At 41.1% G+C, this 17,569-nt stretch overlaps 1 protein-coding gene and 1 long non-coding RNA gene across 10 annotated transcripts in view; one reads left to right on the top strand and one right to left on the bottom strand.

Annotated features, from left to right (window-relative positions):
- The window catches only part of LOC112586947, a 506,468-nt gene that overhangs the window by 90,308 nt on the left and 398,591 nt on the right, over positions 1–17,569 (top strand). For all 6 annotated transcript variants that reach the window (XR_006553469.2, XR_006641422.1, XR_006553468.2 and 3 more), the window contains exon 3: positions 17,303–17,429. This is a non-coding gene — a long non-coding RNA (uncharacterized LOC112586947). The remainder of the gene's footprint in view (positions 1–17,302; positions 17,430–17,569) is intronic.
- CCDC192 (coiled-coil domain containing 192) overlaps positions 1–17,569 on the bottom strand; it is a 220,464-nt gene that overhangs the window by 5,413 nt on the left and 197,482 nt on the right. The gene's annotated exons all lie outside the window — the stretch shown is intronic.

Here is a 17,569-nt window from a genome sequence, read left to right as displayed (position 1 = left end):
TTGGAAAAGACCCTGATGCTGGGAGGGATTGGGGGCAGGAGAAAAAGGGGACGACAGAGGATGAGATGGCTGGATGGCATCACCGACTTGATGGACGTGAGTTTGAGTGAACTCTGGGAGTTGGTGATGGACAGGGAGGCCTGGCGTGCTGCAATTCATGGGGTCGCAAAGAGTCGGACACAACTGAGTGACTGAACTGAACTGAGAAGTGAGGCTGTGGGTTTAGGATCATGGCAAAGAGGAGGAAGGAGAAAGGGTGGTGGAAATTGTGCAGATTTAGAGGGCAGACAACAGGAGCCTTCTGCTCCCAGCTAGGCCAGGCTATATTCAAGTTTCTATGTCACCTTTGAAAGACAAAATACTTTTGGCCATTTCCAGCTCCCCGTTCTTTTTAAATTTTATTTGTTTATTTACTTCTGGCTATGCTGGGTCTTTGCTGCTGCACAGCTTTTCTCTAGTTGTGGTATAGGGGGCTACTCTCTAGCTGCGGTGCTCTGGCTTCTCTTTGTGTTGGCTTCCCTTCTGGAGCACAGGCTCTAGGGCATGTGGGCTCAGGAGCTGCGGCTCCTGGGCTCTAGAGAAGAGTCTCAGTAGTTGTGGTGCATGGGTTTAGTTGCTCTGTGGCATGCGGGATCTTCCCCAATCAGGCATGGAACCTGTGTCTCCAGCATTGGCAGGTAGATTCTTTACCGGTGAGCCACCAGCCAGCTTCCCATTCTCAATACCCTCGAAAACTTCATGCTCTTAGCAAAGTGTCACATGAGAGTTATGTCAAAAATGACAAAGTAGACAACAGAGGTAATTGTAGTTTGAGTAGCTTAGAGACCTGACAGTGGGAATGTACATTTTGGGGGTGCCCAGACCTCACCCATACAGGAATTATTTCTGCAGCATCCCTAAATGATGATTTTCTGAGTAAATTGTATACATTGGTTTCCCTCTTTCTGGGTCAGCTGCCAATGGTAATGAACGAATGAAATTTTAATTTTGCCATGAGTGCAGCTGCCTGTTGTTCTAGAACTGTCTGTCAGGTGGAAGGCTGGAGGAGGGCAGGGTACAATTTATAACTAATCAGAGGAAAGAAATGTGGTGTGAAGGGTGGCCAGTGAATGGCTGGAAAGATATTTTTAAAAATCTTATAAACATTTTTTTTCTCAAAAGGAATATTCGCATTTTGATCCCTTTACTGATGTCACCACCCAAAAGTGTTCATTGAACAGAGAACTGCTGAGAACCACTGATGCAGCATCTGATTCCAATACCTCTATCAATGAGGAAACACCCTGTTCCTGGTAATGGGGAAGCGCCCTGTTCCCCATTAGGGGAAGGTCTTAAGTTAGGTCTTAAGCATCTTTCATGGCCCTCTTATTTATTCATTCAGAAATTAGTTCAACAACTGGGACCCTGCACATAGAGGATAAATCAGATTTATTCACAGTTCCACAGTTGGGTAGGAGAGGCAACACTGAGTTAGGACATATAAGACTTAGCTTAAACAAGCACCTCCGCTGGGTACTCATTTGCGGACATTTATTTTCTCTCTGACTTTCAAGCTGATGACTGAGGCTGCCAAGTATTTTTTCAATTAGAAAGACTCCCACCAGTGAGGTGATTACATACCTCACTTCCTCAGAGCCACCCAGGATTACTGTTTGGCCTAAAAGACTATGTCAGCTTCCTCCTCTGTACAAATGCCTGTCAGTCTGACTCACCTTCATGCTGGTCTTGAAAGCTGTATATATTTCCCAGTAACCACAAGGGAGTCTGGTTTCATATGTTGCTGTAGTTAAATTTGAAATTTGGCACATCCTGGTAAATATATCTCTTTTGCTACTTGGGTAAGATCCAAAATGACAACTAAAACCTTCCTAATTTTCTATCTTCTCTATGCTTTTACAATGAATGTTTGAGAATGATAGTCCTCAGCAATGAAATGATTCACTTGTATTTTGCATTCTTGTAACACAAATGTTTTAGCTCTTGAAAATCAGGTTTGTCTTACTTCCTACAGACTTGTGTTATCCTTCTGCTCCAATGTTTTTATTTGAGCACAGAATACATTTGAAGTTGGTGTTTGTCAATTTGGGAGAAAAAAAAAACAACCAAGCAGCATCATAAGAACAGATTTTAGCTGGCAAATAGTATTGGCCAGCTAAAATATGTAAAATATAGTCTGTTATTTGCTAGGAGGTTTTGATATGTATCATAAAACTCCCCATATCATAATGATCACCTGTCCTATAAAAGGATTGTGTGTTTGAGAGGAAAAATTTGAGGTGCGATTATAGATGAGCAAATATACATTTTCACTCAGCAGCATCCCAACAGTTCCATACCTAAGAGCTTAAAAATGTTTTAATAAGTGCTTTGGAAGGACAATATATTTAGTTGAAACCTTGATGGAAAGGCTGCAGCTCTGATGACATAAAAAAGTGCTTCAGAAAGCCTATAGAACATTCATTGAATTGGAAAACACTTAGGAAAAGCAAGGAGTGCTAGAGACTCTCTAGAAGGCACTTGTTACTTCAAGTTCTCTGGGCCTCAAGCAGACGCTGTGCTTGTACCAGTCCCATAGCCAGCATGCAGGCTCTGGCTGATGTGGATGCTTTGAGGACTTGTTTAGGGTTTGGGTACCAGGTAGGATGAAAAGCACCAGCACCACTCCTGTGCTGGTACGATGCTCTCACCGTGAGTCATGGGAGCCAAGCAGACTGAGGGAACTGCAGATTCCCAGCCTCCTTCCCATGTACACTCCAAAGCATAAATGCACTGTGATATACCCATGCTTAGCCTTTATGGAAATGCTTAATGCACAGTACATGTAGTTGAAGTATTGCTATAACTTCATATCTGGCCACACTACTTCTGCTACTATCCTTCCAATCTGGTTTCAATTCTGCCCAGAGAGGTTACATTAAAACATAGGTTGGGTATTGACACTCTCTTGTCCAAAACCCTCCAGTAATTTTTTTTATTTCATGTAGACTAAAAACCCAAGTGCTTATACTGACCTTTGATCTGCTCCCCCTTGTGTGTTACTGACACACTTCCTATTCCCCCTTTCCTCATTCACCCTGCTAAATTCCTACCAACCTCTTCATCATTCCTACCAGACCCAGTGTTTTCCCACCCCAGGGCCTTTACACTCTCTTTCCTCTGCCTGATAATTATGACTCTGATTTATACATGGCTAGTTCCCTTACTTCCTTCAGGTCTTTCCTGTCCAAGGTCACATTCGCACAATGAAGCCTTCCTTGGCCATCCTTCCTGAAATTTCAATACAACCCCCATTGCTGAACACACCAAATCCATGTTCCTTACTTTGGTTTTCCTAACTTGCTACATCTGACTACTTTATATTTTATTCTGTCACTAGTCTCTCTCCTCCACTAGAATAAAAGCTCTCAGAGGGCAGAGTAGCTTCACTACCATATCCTCTGTTCCTAAAACAGTCTTGACATGTAGTAGATACTCATTGTTAAGTGAATAAGTGAATGAAAGTTAAGTGTGTACGTGATACAAAATCGCTATGGCCGTGTCTAGCCAAGAGGTTTCAATTGGTGTATCATTAAGCTGGTCCCCAAATTTTTTCATATTTCAAAGCTTTCGCTACTGCATTTTAAAAAGATAATAAACTGTTGTGATTGTACAACATTGCACTTAACATCTCTGCATTTATTTTTTTTAATAGAAAAGTGGGAAAGTTAGATTGTTTCTAGATTCATTGACTTAGATTCTCGAAGCTGTGAAAATGGTTTGCCAAGTTGGCACCTGACAAGCCATACCAAAATGGAGAATCTAGGTCCTCACTGCTGACATTCTGCTCAAGCAAATCAAGGAGGACCTCTGGGAATTTATTTTTCTGTGACGTTCTTGGAGGTGATTCTGATGATCAGCCAGGTATTGGCACTTGAATTTCTGCTGACCTACAGTAAACATGGTGAGCCAAGTTTTTGGCAAAATCCTAAGGGGCAGGTCAGAAATGCCCTAGGCAAGCCTCTTCTCGACAAGGCCGCAGTGCACACAGCTGGAGAAGAGATGACGTCTGTTGCAGTTCTAGTCTGTTACAGTCTGGGTGGGCACACTATAGTGCTGTGTACCATCTCCTGTACTTGCCAGTAGGGCAGAGGTTTTACTTGGGTGAGTGGAGGACAGCATGTGTTAACTTACCCCATCACTCCTTTTCAGGGCAAGGTTCCTTCCCACCCACTTCAGGTGCTTTGACAAGGCACTTTTTTGCCTCTCCCTGGTTACCCAGAAGGGCTCTCTGCCTGTAAATGTGATCAGCTACCCAAATTCATCCATGGTCCTTACAGCCTTGCTTCTACTCTGTCTTAAATCTCCTCTTGCCGGTTCTAACATGGCTAAATTATCTCCAGAATAACAGAGAAAATGCTGAGTGTTTGGGAGTTTGTTTTTGCTTCTATTTCCCAGGGCCAAGGATGAATCCATTTCCTCACAGGCTGACCTGGGGAGGAGTCTCTCTCTTCCTTCCCATGAGGACTGAGTGGGAGAGGAAATGAGCCAGAGGAAGGGAAAGGAGAGATCACGCCTTGGGGTGGAAGCTTGGTCACTCCCCAGTTTCCATAGGAATTTAACAGCCATCATGACCAGATAGGGGACAAGGGAATCCCCTCTGCAGATCTGTATCCAGGATTTTCTTCTTGGAGCTTGCTGGAGTCAGGTGATATGTCCAAGAAAACTGATAAGAACATTGTAGAGAAAGACATGTGACACTAGCTTGGGAGGAGGGCTGTCTGTATGGGAAAGCAAGTGAAGATGTCCTGAAGATGGTGCCACAAAAATGTATATAGCTGGGACATGGTGGAGGGGAAAAACTCGGTGGGCAGACTATAGTGTTCTGTGCCATCTCCTACCCACACCAGTAGGGCAGAGGTTTTACTTGGGTGAGGGGAGGACAGCATATGTTAATTTACCCTGTCACTCCTTTTCAGGGTAAGGTTCCTTCCCACCCATTTAAGGGCCTCAGATTACAGCAGATTATTCTGCAGAGAGGTGCTTTGACAAGATACTGAGCACTGTCTGCGTAACAGTGCACCTGAGTTGTGCCAAGAGGAAATCAATTTAAGCAGAAGAAAGGTTTTGTGGAACTTCTCTTACCTCTTCCTATAAGCAGACTGGAAGTCCCCTCCCATAGATCTGGCTCCTTGGAAGAGAATAACGGTTGAATGCAATGACTGACAGCCTGGCCAGAGGCTGAAAGATAGAAATGGACCCTGGTGGGAGAACAGAAAATTCTAGGGAGAGGGAGATCCAGGAGATCGGGAGAAAGGAAGAACAAGAAATAATAAATGAAGGATAGTTTCTTTGCTTATCTGAAGTGGAATCTGTATGGATGCAAAGTCACTCAGGGGAATAAAGAAAGAAAGAGAAAGTCTCTCCGTCGTGTCTGACTCTTTGCGACCCCATGGACTATATAGAGGAATACAGGTAAAGATGATAGTCCATCATTTGGGCCATGTCTTGCACTAGGGTGACCAGCAGTGAGAATTTCTACTTCTCCTTCTGGGTACACAGGTTACCTGAGCCAAAGTTTTTATGAAATGAGGAGTACCAATTAACTTTGTGTTAATTTTCAAAAGATACTACAGTTTCTCGTTTTGTATGGTATTGAGAAATAAAACGACACTATAGTAATAATAGTATTGGCAGGATTATTTTTTGATCATGAAAATGAGCTCTGGAGAAAGATGGGATAAAGGAGTCATCATTTTTGTTGACCAGGACTTTGTTTAAACTTTGTAGGGGAATGGGATTTGTGGAGAGGGGGTAGAAATCATTTTAGTTTTGCTGACTTGACACTGTCTTTAAATGTCTGTGGCAACAGGACCCTTGGGTCCCATTCATTTTCCAATGCAAAATTTTGACTGACTTGAGCATCTGTTTCACAACACACAGCCTTCTTTGTTCCCTCTCACCTGGCCCCTCGTTTTCTTCCTTTTGACTGCTTAGCCCTGGGATGACTGTGATAACGCCACTGAATTTTCCCAGCCCCCTAGATTACAGTGTTAGGTCTGGACTCAGTGCTTCTTGGCTGGAGTTAAGGAATCCATGCATACGATGTCAGAAATTGCAAGGAAAAAAAAATACTATAGTGACCAAGACTCTCTCCTTGACCAAATTTTAGTCAGACTTCTCTGAGTCATGTTCTTGACTAGCCTGATCCTTGACCCTTGTCCTCAAGAGGCTGGTTGAAACAAGAATCCTGCTAAATTACTTGAGCAAGAATCTCCCATCCTTGGTATCTGATCAGTCTCAATTTCTGATCAAATATCCTCCTCCTCCACCCCAGGGGGATATCTGGTGAGTAATGAGGAAAAATCTATCCATGATAGGGGCCCAGAAGCTGCTTAGCCAATCAACTTGGTCTCAACTGAGGGAAACTCGGGGTTTCCCAAGGGATAGAGGTCTGGATTCCAGACTCTCCTGAATCCTATGGAATCTTATTCCATTGTGGGTGCCTCCTCCTTGTAAATGTTAACCTTTTTACTGGCTCCAAGCAAGCAGCATTTAAATATACTCAGTTGCTATTAACTTGAAAAGGAAATAAAATCTCTGCACTATTTGAAGCTTCTTCAGTGTCTCGCGTCCACTGTATGACCCTTCACAGATGTGTCTCTCTGAAGGGTTGTCTCTACTCTCTTCCCTTTCCACACACCTTCCTCCTGTTAACCCATTGCATTCTAACTTTTTGCATTTAGTGACAGTCCTCAACTTGGCTTTGCCGAGCTTACTAATGTCACCGGATTCAGTGGACATGATTCAGTGTTCATCTTGAACGACCTCTGAACATTTGCCACTGTCGACAGCCCCTCTTCAAACACCCTTCTCTTCTATAACATGATGCTTGGTTTCCTTCCAAACTTTCTAAATACTCCTTTAGCCTCATTCTATGGGCTCCTCCTCAGCACAGTTATTGCAGGGAGACCCTTATATTCCTGGCCTTAAAATTTCTTCTGTCTATAGATGATTTCATTCACTCCTTGTGGCCATGGCTGTAAACTATTTGTGGAAATGATGCCCAAATTTACAATGTTAGGTCAAACCTGAGCTCTGGCACCTAGACTCCTCCCTTGAGACCTCTCATAAACATCTCAGATAAAATATATCCCAACTTGAACTCACTAACATTCAAAATTGATTTCCTTCCAGTATTTTCTAGCTGAGTAAAATGGCATCATCATGCATCTGCCTGCTAAAGTCAGAAATCTGAGAGTTACCTTATATTTCTCCTTGACTCCATGCTCTTCTATCCACCTTGTCACAAAGCCCTGTTGATTCAAACCTCTAAATGATGCTTAATTGTCTCCATGAGGTGAGGCAACACACTCCTGCAACATCCTTCACCTCCATGGCCTTACTATTCTTCATTAAAAATTATTTTTAAAATCTCTATGGGATACTAGTTTATCAAGGCCTTTTCCAAGCTCTACGACTAGTTCCTCAGTTTTAGTCCTTTGTGGCCAAAAGGACCTAAGAAGCTGGTAGGGACCGCTTATCCGATGATACGAATGGGCTTTATAGTGGTGCATCTGAGCTGGAATCTATGGGATTCAATTAAGACCAAGTAAAGAGTATATTTTTGGAAAGGAAACCTGAAAGTGGTTTGAGTGCATGAGAAGCAATAGCAGAGTTGAAATGGATACGAAAATGTCAAAGCGGGGAGGCTCTTGTACAGTTGAGAGGAATAGCTCACAGAAACAAATACTGCTTATTAGTCTTACCTCCTATACAGGTAATCATGTCTACCTTTACTTTCATAAACTCTTTCTTTCACTTTTATTTTATGCAAGTGGTGTTAGTTTAAATTTCAAAGTAGTAAGACAATCGTGAGTTGTTAACAGTTAACATTAACTGACTTGGGTGGGTGGGGACCAGGGGTGTCTCTGCTGAACTAAATTGGCAGCATAAAAATGCCCTGTTCCTGAGGACAGCCCAGGGAGCATGATTCTTTCAATTCCTTCTCCCAGTGGAATGTCACTGCAATTTTATCAGCTTGATTTTATTTTTTTTAAATTTCAAGATGTAATTTCATCTTGAAATTACCGAAGATAATTCAACAGTGATGGAGAAATTCCCCAAGAGGGAACTCAAACAAACTATTCTTTATTTAAGAAATCTTCTGATATTTGATGCAAATTCATAGATGTTTTCCCATTAGTTACCTATGCTGTCATGTAAATTATATGCCTCGGAAACATTATCAAAGCTAATGGTAAAGGAGTTATTTTCAGGTTGGGCTTAAACCCAAGGCACTTTAGAGAAGCACAAAAAATTTTCTAAGAGACTAGTGAAACACTTAGCAAAATGCTTCCATTCTGATCTTGGAGAGTTTTGTATATATTTTGGATATATTGTGCATAAATTTTGAAAAAAAAATAATATTTATAATTTTTAGAGATGTCAAAGAACTTCCATAATTATGATTCACTTTTTTTTTTTTCCATAGCCCCCTCCTCCATACTTGGAAAAGGAAGAAAAGAGGGGAGTGAAAAAGGAAGTGGGGAATAAATGAACATTTACAGAGCTCTTGCTGCTGCTGCTGCTGCTGCTAAGTTGCTTCAGTCGTGTCCAACTCTGTGCGACCCCATAGACGGCAGCCCACCAGGCTCCCCCGTCCCTGGGATTCTCCAGGCAAGAACACTGGAGTGGGTTGCCATTTCCTTCTCCAATGCATGAAAGTGAAAAGTGAAAGTGAAGTTGCTCAGTTGTGTCTGACTCATAGCGACCCCATGGACTGCAGCCTACCAGGCTCCTCCGTCCATGGGATTTTCCAGGCAAGAGTACAGAGCTCTTACTTTATGTCATTTTACTAAGCATTTGTTTAGCAATCACAACAGAGCAGAGGAAATGTTTATGTTTAGCTTCTATAATTATGACTGATGCCACTAGAAGCCTTATATGTGTGTTAGTCACTTGGTCATGTCCAACTCTTTGTGGCTGTAGCCCGCCAGGCTTCTCTGTCTATGAAATTCTCCAAGCAAGAATACTGGAGTGGGTTTCCATTTCCTATCCCTCCCAGGGGATCTTCCCGACCCAGGGATTGAACCCTGGTCTACTGGGTTGTGGGCAGATGCTTTATCATTTGAGCCACTGGAGAAACCCTAGAATCCTTATACAGGACCAGAAATATGTGGGCCACTGTCCAGCTTCATCACCCCTCCCCACCTCTGCTGTTAGGCATTCATGTAAGTCCACACAAGCCTTGTCCCTTTAACACACCCCCCTTATCTGGGATCACAGCATCTCCATGGGGGCATTTTCTGAGTACTTCTCAATTGCTTACATGATATTCCTGGCCTTACAAGAATAAAACAACAAGCCAGGTGTCTCTTTTTTTGTTTTCATCTGTTCTTAATTTCTGATCTGAAAAATGTTAAGATGGTAGGAGTCCTAGGAATTGGCAACAGGATTGCTGTTAAGACTTATGGGCATTTGTTCTGGCAACCTTCCAAGATGACCCTCCCAGTGTCTCTGGGTTCTAACCACCTGGATAAACAAAAACTTAGTGATACGTTAGTGTTCAGCAGGCCAAGTTCTCATTTTGTCTCTGGTTTGAGATATAGAAATTATCTAATCTGTATTATGTATGAATTGATCACTTCAAGTCTTTAAACTACTTTAAGCTGAACCTTCAAATGAGGAAGTATGCCTAAAATTGTAAAAGTATCCATTTTTTAAAGAGTCAGGTTGGATTTAATCAATCATGTACGGTGATTTTTACTGAGATTAGCCTCAAAGAATCAATATTGTCTGTGAATATATCAGCCAGAGTGATTTCAGCTCTGAATAACAGACCTGTGACTCTCAGCAACTTAAACAATGGGGAGTTTATTACTGCATGTAAGGTTAAATCTGGGGAATTCCAAGGTTAGCTCATTCTGTGGCTCAGGGAAGCCAGGTCGGCTTCTCCTGAATTCTCTGATTTCTCCCTATATGCAAGGTGGCTGTTCCTTACAGGGCATCGTCTAAAAGTTGAAAGACAAAGAAAGTTTTATCTTTTTAAGCATTAGGAAATCTCCCATGATGCCCATAACAGATCTGATCATATCACATTCCTAAAGCAGTCCTTGACAAGGATATAGAATCCCCATGATTGGTTAAGACTAATAAACATTGAGATTCTAGGATGGATGGGGAAGACCCTTGAACACATTATCTGCCTAAAATACTAATAAATTGGGAATCTGTTAAGGAAAAATAGTGACTTTTGTGTAGGTGACCAATAATGTCTGCCATAGTAAATAAAACTGTCACACAAATGCCAATAGTAGTATGACATTCAGTACTGCTTTTGTTGCAAAAAAAAACAACCCCTGAAAGCCCAATTCTAACGGGCTTAAGTAAATAAAAAGAATATATTGAGAGAGGACTGGTTTCAGGCAAAATTTGAGCTAGTAGTCCCCAAAATGCAACTGGAGGCCCTTTGGCTTCTCTGCCCTTTCTTTATGTCAGTTTCTTCCCAAGCCTAGCAGCCAGATGATTACTACTGTCTCCCAGAGATAGCCCTCATTCTTTCCATCTAATGTCAAAGAGAGTGTCTACCTATAATAACACAGAAAAATAGGAAGCTTTTCTTTCCCATAAGCCTCAGCAAATATCCCTCACTGGCTCATATTAGATGGCAAGCTCATCTCTGAACCAGTGGATGGGCTATTCAACTGATGTTTAAGCTTCTAACATTGTAATGCGTTTAAAGCAACACAATTATGACAGTGATTTTCTGACAGAGGAGAAAGGAAGTTAGGCAGACAAGCAAATGAATGAATGAATAATGAGGAAATAAAGACCTTTCCCAATTATTATGAGTTTCATATTGCAGTTATTTCCCTAGTAAGAGTGTCAATGAATTAAATAATTACTGTCTGAAAGACAGCTTAGTGAAAAGTGTTGGTCGCTCAGTTGTGTCCATTTCTTTGCAACCCCATGGACTATATAGCCCAGCAGGCTCCTCTGTCCATGGAATTCTCCAGGCAAGAATACTGGAGTGGGTAGCTCTTTCCTTCTCCAGGGGCTCTTCCTGGATCTTCTCAGGGATCGAATCCAGGTCTCCTGCATTGCAGGCAGATTCTTGACCATATGAACCACAGCTTAAGATAAAGCAAATCATAAAAATAAAATTTATGGGAAACAACTAGTAATATCCACCCCAGTGTTAAAATTTTAGCAGAATAAGAAACTGGTTGTTTTGGATGCAGTGTATTGGTTTTGGAAAATATGAAGAAGTTATTTACAGTGACTTTTTGTTATTAGGGAAATTAAATATTTTTTGGCTAAAGAACTCAGGCAGAATTAGTTTAGGTTCAAATTTGGCTTTGATATTTATCATTTGGAGAGACTTTAAATTCTAAGTAAGAAGAAATGTTTTTAGTGATATGTACTTTTAAATACATAGTGATTTTTAATGTTAGGAATGTCAAGATTTCTAAAATGTCTACTATTAACATATACATCATGAGGTAAAAAGCATATTTGTACATTCTAAAATATACTCTTGGATACATTAATAATGAATAAGAGCCAACAAGTAAATTACATGATTCAGTATAGAAAAAGAGGGCAGCCTCCAAAAGATGCCAAGAGAGGGGGAAGGGTTTCAGGGCCTGCACTACCTGGGGGCCCACTGCAGTAATTTCCTAAAATCTTGAACAAATCAGCATCTCTGTTTTTCAGCCTCTTCATTTATAAGACAAAAATGTCAATGTATATAATCAATGAAAAATTGTCCTGACTTTAGAACTCTATGATTATAGTAGGGACTTTGGAATTCTGGGCATATATTCTAAACTATTTTGGGACTTCATGTGTTGTTAGTTTACAAGCCAGCATTTAAGCTCCTTGTTGTTGTTTAGTCACTAAGTCGTGTCTGACTGTTTGAAATCCCAGGCACTGCAACACGCCAGGCTTCCCTGTCCTTCACCCTCTCCCAGAGCTTGTTCAAACTCATGACCGTTGAGCCAGTGATGCCATCCAACCATCTTGTCCTTTGTTATCCCCTTCTCCTCCTGCCTTTAATCTGTCCCAGCATCAAGGTCTTTTCCAATGAGTTGGCTCTTCACATCAGGTGGTCAAAGTATTGGAGCTACCGCTTCAGTCCTTCCAATGAATACTCAGCGTTAATTTTCTTTAGGATGGATTGGTTTGATTTCCTTGCTGCCCAAGGGACTCTCAAGAGTCTCCTCCAGCACCACAATATGAAAACACCAATTCTTTGGTGCTCAGCCTTCGTGGTCCAGTTCTCACATACAAGATTCTTATACCTGGTATAACAGCCCATTCTACTGTATGTCTCAGTAGCGTGTGTGTAGTAAGTGCCAGATCTTGTTGTATCAAACTGGAGGCAGTTAGTATCTCCTCAGTTAATTAATATCCCTGCAAACTGCTTGTCAATCCTTTGTTAATAGAAAAATAGCCAAAAGGTGAGCAGAAATAGCATGGTTAACACATCTTTAGCTTTTTCAAGCTTCCTAGAATTTATGAATTCTGTTTATGATAAACCACAAAATTACATCCTTGTATATGGATATGAATCTCCCATATGGAGAAAGTAAGAAAAGCAGGAATTTCAATTTTAAAAATTGAAAAATAAATTCTTAAAACTGATGCTGTGTTAAAGGCTGGTTTAATAAATGCTTGTAAAGCCAATAGGACAACTTAAATCCTTGAATTATCATCTCTCAGCAGGGGCCATATAGGAGTGCCAGAGTGTATCTCTGCATGTGTATGCATACATCTTTGTGGTCCAAGAATGTCCAGAGAAGAAGTAGATAATGTGACATAGGAAAAAATAGGGTAAATGACTACTTTTCAGTGGGGAGTCCTTCGTCTGGACTTACCCTCCTTGAAAGCTGCATTCTGTCAAAATAGCCAATCCAACCCCTGCAGAACAGAATTGATAGAAGTACAGAGGAACAAAAGGAGGGTGAGGGAGACTTAGTATGGCAGTGTAGCAGAGGGCAAAGCTATAAGAATGAGCAGTTACTGGGTATTTTTGCAGAGGATGATTTGGAATAATGGAACTCTCTAAAGAGCCAGAACTGTTATATACAATAGCAAAGTAGAATCTGTTGTCAACCTCAATGAAAATACTTTTGCTTTGAGAGAGAACTTTGAACGACTGCAGCTAGACAGAGAATTGTCTGTGTGAGTGTAGAAGCCCTGAAAAAAGGGAGTGATTCTAGCGTTTAAGTCTGAAAGTAGGACTGTGCGAAGCAGAACGGCAATGGTGCAAAATATGCACAGGATGAGGGAGGGGTTTTTTCATCCACAAATTCCTTAATGAATAGGATAGGTAGTTAATAGGAGAAACTGCAGTCTGCTCAAGGTAAATTTAGAGAACTGTACATAGTATGGCTTATAAGATGGTTTCTGGCATTCCCAATCCTTTCATCTTGACAAAGTTCTGAGTCAAAGAGCTCTTCAGATACTATCAGAGAGGCCTGGGAATCAGGTGGAAGCACCTGCCTGTAGCAATCCAGTGTTTGGAGTGGTGAGACTGGTTGGGCAACATCATTTCCCAGGGGCTGCTGGTGAGCCTGATGCTATCAGGATGTGTCACACATTCCATGTATTTACACTGTAAATACACATGCATATCAGCATGACCAGGAGTCAGGGGAGCCCAGCTAAAATAATACATTCAGCCAAATGCAAAGTGGTTAACCTCCCATCCATTTCCTACTCCAGGATACAAAAACCAATCAATATAAATTTTTTATCTCAAATTCTAATAAATTAACATCAACAAAGAGAAAAATGCAAATAAATGGAATGATACAAATTAGTATTTGACTGGGACTCACTTGTTTTGGGGTAGAAGGCAATGGCAACCCACTCCAGTACTCTTGCCTGGAAAATCCCCATGGATGGAGGAGCCTGGTGGGCTGCAGTCCATGGGGTCGCTAAGAGTGGGACATGACTGAGCGACTTCACTTTGACTTCTCACTTTCATGCATTGGAGAAGGAAATGGCAACCCACTCCAGTGTTCTTGCCTGGAGAATCCCAGGGACGGGGGAGCCTGGTTGGCTGTTGTCTATGGGGTCGCACAGAGTCGGACACAACTGAAGCGACTTAGCAGCAGCAGCAGCAGCAGCACTTGTTTTGGGAGATTTTGGAGATTTGAACTCATTTATTCATCTAACAAAGTAGCTATTATACAGAAACCTCTAAGTGGGGCCTTGTGGATAAAACAGTGGCCAGAGACCAGTCTCTTCTCTCAAGGGAAAATGTAAATGCTTAATTCTTTTTTATTATTTACACTAAACTTGTTTGTGTCAATAATCTGTTAATTGGCTCAGTTTCAAGATAAAGAATTACAAATGCCAGCATGTAAAAGACATTTCATGATGAAGGCAAGCATCTTGAGAAATATTATAGTACATTTAAATAAAAAATACACCCCTTTGTTTCCTATTGGTAAGAGGAAGATGAATATGACATATAAGAACTGTCTTTGTGTGGAACAAAATTGAAGTATAAATATTGCAAGAAGGGAGTGTTCTGTGTTAAGATTAGGGTCCCTCTGATCAATTGCTCTGTGTGCTCTGCAGGGCAAAACTTTTTGTGCTTCAGTTTCTTCATCTGTGACTAGGTCTATCAATATATCAACATAATATCTCATCAAATTATAAGAGACTTACATGACTTAATTCATGCTAAAGTCTTATAATAATGCCTGGCACATAATAACTGTGCAAGAAATGTTAACTATATCATTATTACTGTCTCCCTACTGTTTCTAAGCATATTCCTCAAATCAATGTTCACCATCTTCCTGTAAATCATTTGATGTTTCTGTTTAGCAGCAGGGTCAAGTAGAAGTTTTCATTTGTATAGTTTCATAATCCTATAGCTCTATTTCCAAAATCCTAAAATCTCTGGAAAATGAAAGTTTTCAAAGTTTATCTGGTGGCAAAATCTGATCTGACCTGATCTGAGTTCATTTGGCAGCAAAATCTGATCTGAACTAATAGGAAGCTATTTTTAGTATTTATACATCCCATTCAATGTAAATAATATTTTTGAGTATGGATTATTATCCCAACCCTGTTTGAATTATCTTTCAAGTTTGAAAAATTCTCCTTTCTAAAATACATTTGGCCCTCAATTTTTACATGAATTATAGAGCTGGGCTTCCCTGGTGGTTCAGATGGTATAGAATCTGCCTGTAATGCAGGAGACTAGGGTTCACTCCCTAGGTTGGGAAGATCCTCTGGAGGAGAGCATGGCAACCCACCCCACTATTCTTGCCTGGAGAATCCCCGTGGACAGAGGAGCCTGGCAGGCCACTGTCCATGGGGTCACAAAGAGTCAGACACGACTCAGCAAGTAAGCACAAGACTAGTCAAGAGAGAGAGTGTAGAGGAAATTTCTATCTCTGGCTCTCTAAGGCAAGATTTATTAAGTGAGATGTGAGTATCTCCAATTATAAACATCCTGAACCAATCAGCGCTCCAGATCCAAAACATGTGAAACTTGTTTCCTCCATGACATTCATTATCACCAGATCAATCTTCCCTGCTACTCATTATATCTGCTACAATTTCCAAGAAGCAGTTATTTTGGTTTGGGAACATTTATCAAGATATAATAATTCTACCCCCTCCTCCAATGATTTTAAACTCGTATCCCTGTATCCACATTCATACAAACACACCATCAAATAGAGGTCAAAATAAACTCAGATTTTTGCATGTGTCCCCTCAACCCATTCTTAATGGCTTTTCCATTTTTCCTCCACCTGGGGTAAGTCAAGCAATCAGGAATGATGTCTTACCAAGCCTCTAAACTTCATTTTTCCTTCCAGAACATGTGCGATTATGGTGAACCACGTAAGTCTCCTATAATTCTGTCAAGTCTTTAGGCAATTCGTCTGGTTTTGTCTCGGGAAGTTGACAGTAGATCTCAATCTAAAAGGCCTACTATCCTTGTTAACAGCTCCTGAGATCTGCAGAGTTGTCTAGGAGAAAATTCTTCTAAGAGCCCTTCCTCTGTTTCTCCAGGGAGTCTAAAGTCATGTGCTTTAAAATTCTCCAAAAAAGGCTTAATCTCCACATCAGATTTAACCACAGTAACTACAGCTGGGGTTTAAAAAATCTGCTGTCACTCACATCACTAACAGAAAGCAGCAGTCTAGGTAGAAGTGAACCGGAAAATCTCTTTTCCAGTGCCCTTACGAAGTTTTCTTTCCCTTTTGTGGTCAAAGAGGCCTCAAGATGTAGGAATACTTAGTCACTAAGGAGGCCAACAGTAAAGAGGTAAATGCAGGTTTATAACAGATATTAATCCAAACAAGTGGAGCATTCATGCCCCAGTGAGGTAAAGACCCAGTTTTGAAGGACATACAGTAAAGTGGCATCTGCATTTGAATTCTCTCTGGGCTATTTACTCTCTGTGTGTCCTATTTTAGCTTCTTTGGGCTTCATTTTCGTGATCAGTACCATCAGCATCATTACATCTGCTTTTACAGAATTACCCCAGGTCTTGGAAGGAAATTTACTAAACTGGGATTCAAAGTTATACCTGTTTTAATTCTTAAAAACATTGATCTTATCCTTGCATCATGTGGTCTCTAGAAGGTTCATGAACAAAACACAACACCCCATCTGCTGCTAACCAACCACAGCGAGCTGTTATTATAGCATGAGAGAACATTTGGGCCGTTTAACTTATGAGGATGGAACCTGGTATTGATCAGGGCTGCAAGCAGAGCATGGCTGCAGTGTTAAATTTAAAAGACTACCTTGGTCTGAGTAACAGAGTGTCAGGAAGGGCAACCTGGAGCTGGCTGTGGTTCTTCTATGGTTGGAAGTAGATCTGGTTACATGGAACCATGTAGCAAACCTTAGGAGGTCCCACTGAAAGCATCTGGAGCTCACTGAGAGCTGAAGACAAGAGGAGAAACCATTAAGATAAGAGACTGACTGCCCACATGCCTTTCAAGAAGCCTTTCATGACCTAAGAGCTAGTTTTCTCCAGTGATGTCTATAAATGAAGAAGCCCTTAGCTTCCTGGGATGCTTATGTTTCAAAATCTTTTTAGTATCACCTTTAAACCACACTTTCAAGAGAAAAGGAAACAACAAGGTCCTACTGTATACCTCAGGGAACTATATTAAATATCCTGCAATAAACCATAATGGAAAGAATTTTAAGAAGAATGTATACATATGTATAACTGAATCACTTTGCTGTATAGCAGAAATTAACATTGTAAATCAACTGTACTTCAGTAAAAAGAAAAAAGTAAAATACCACTTATTTTTTTCCCCCCTAAACCCAGGAGCTTATCTGCACTGGAGATGACAGGAAAACAGCTTTATAAACCATTGTTTTATGCTGGTAAGGAGGATGCGCGATTTACACGTCAAAAGGAGGCTCCTGAAAGAACAGCCCGAAGACTGTCTCAGGTCAGTGACATTTCCTGCTGGATACTGTTTCCTCACAAAAACATTTTTGTTGAGAGGTTGAGGTGGGGGGTGACTAAGTGGGTCAGTTCAGTTCAGTCCCTCAGTCGTGTCCAGCTCTTTGTGACCCCATGAATCACAGC

The sequence above is a fragment of the Bubalus bubalis genome, chromosome 9 (genome assembly GCF_019923935.1).
Source record: "Bubalus bubalis isolate 160015118507 breed Murrah chromosome 9, NDDB_SH_1, whole genome shotgun sequence".
Taxonomy (NCBI): Eukaryota; Metazoa; Chordata; class Mammalia; order Artiodactyla; family Bovidae; genus Bubalus; species Bubalus bubalis.
Note: the sequence above shows the minus strand (reverse complement) of the source record. Positions and strands in the feature narration are given on the sequence as shown.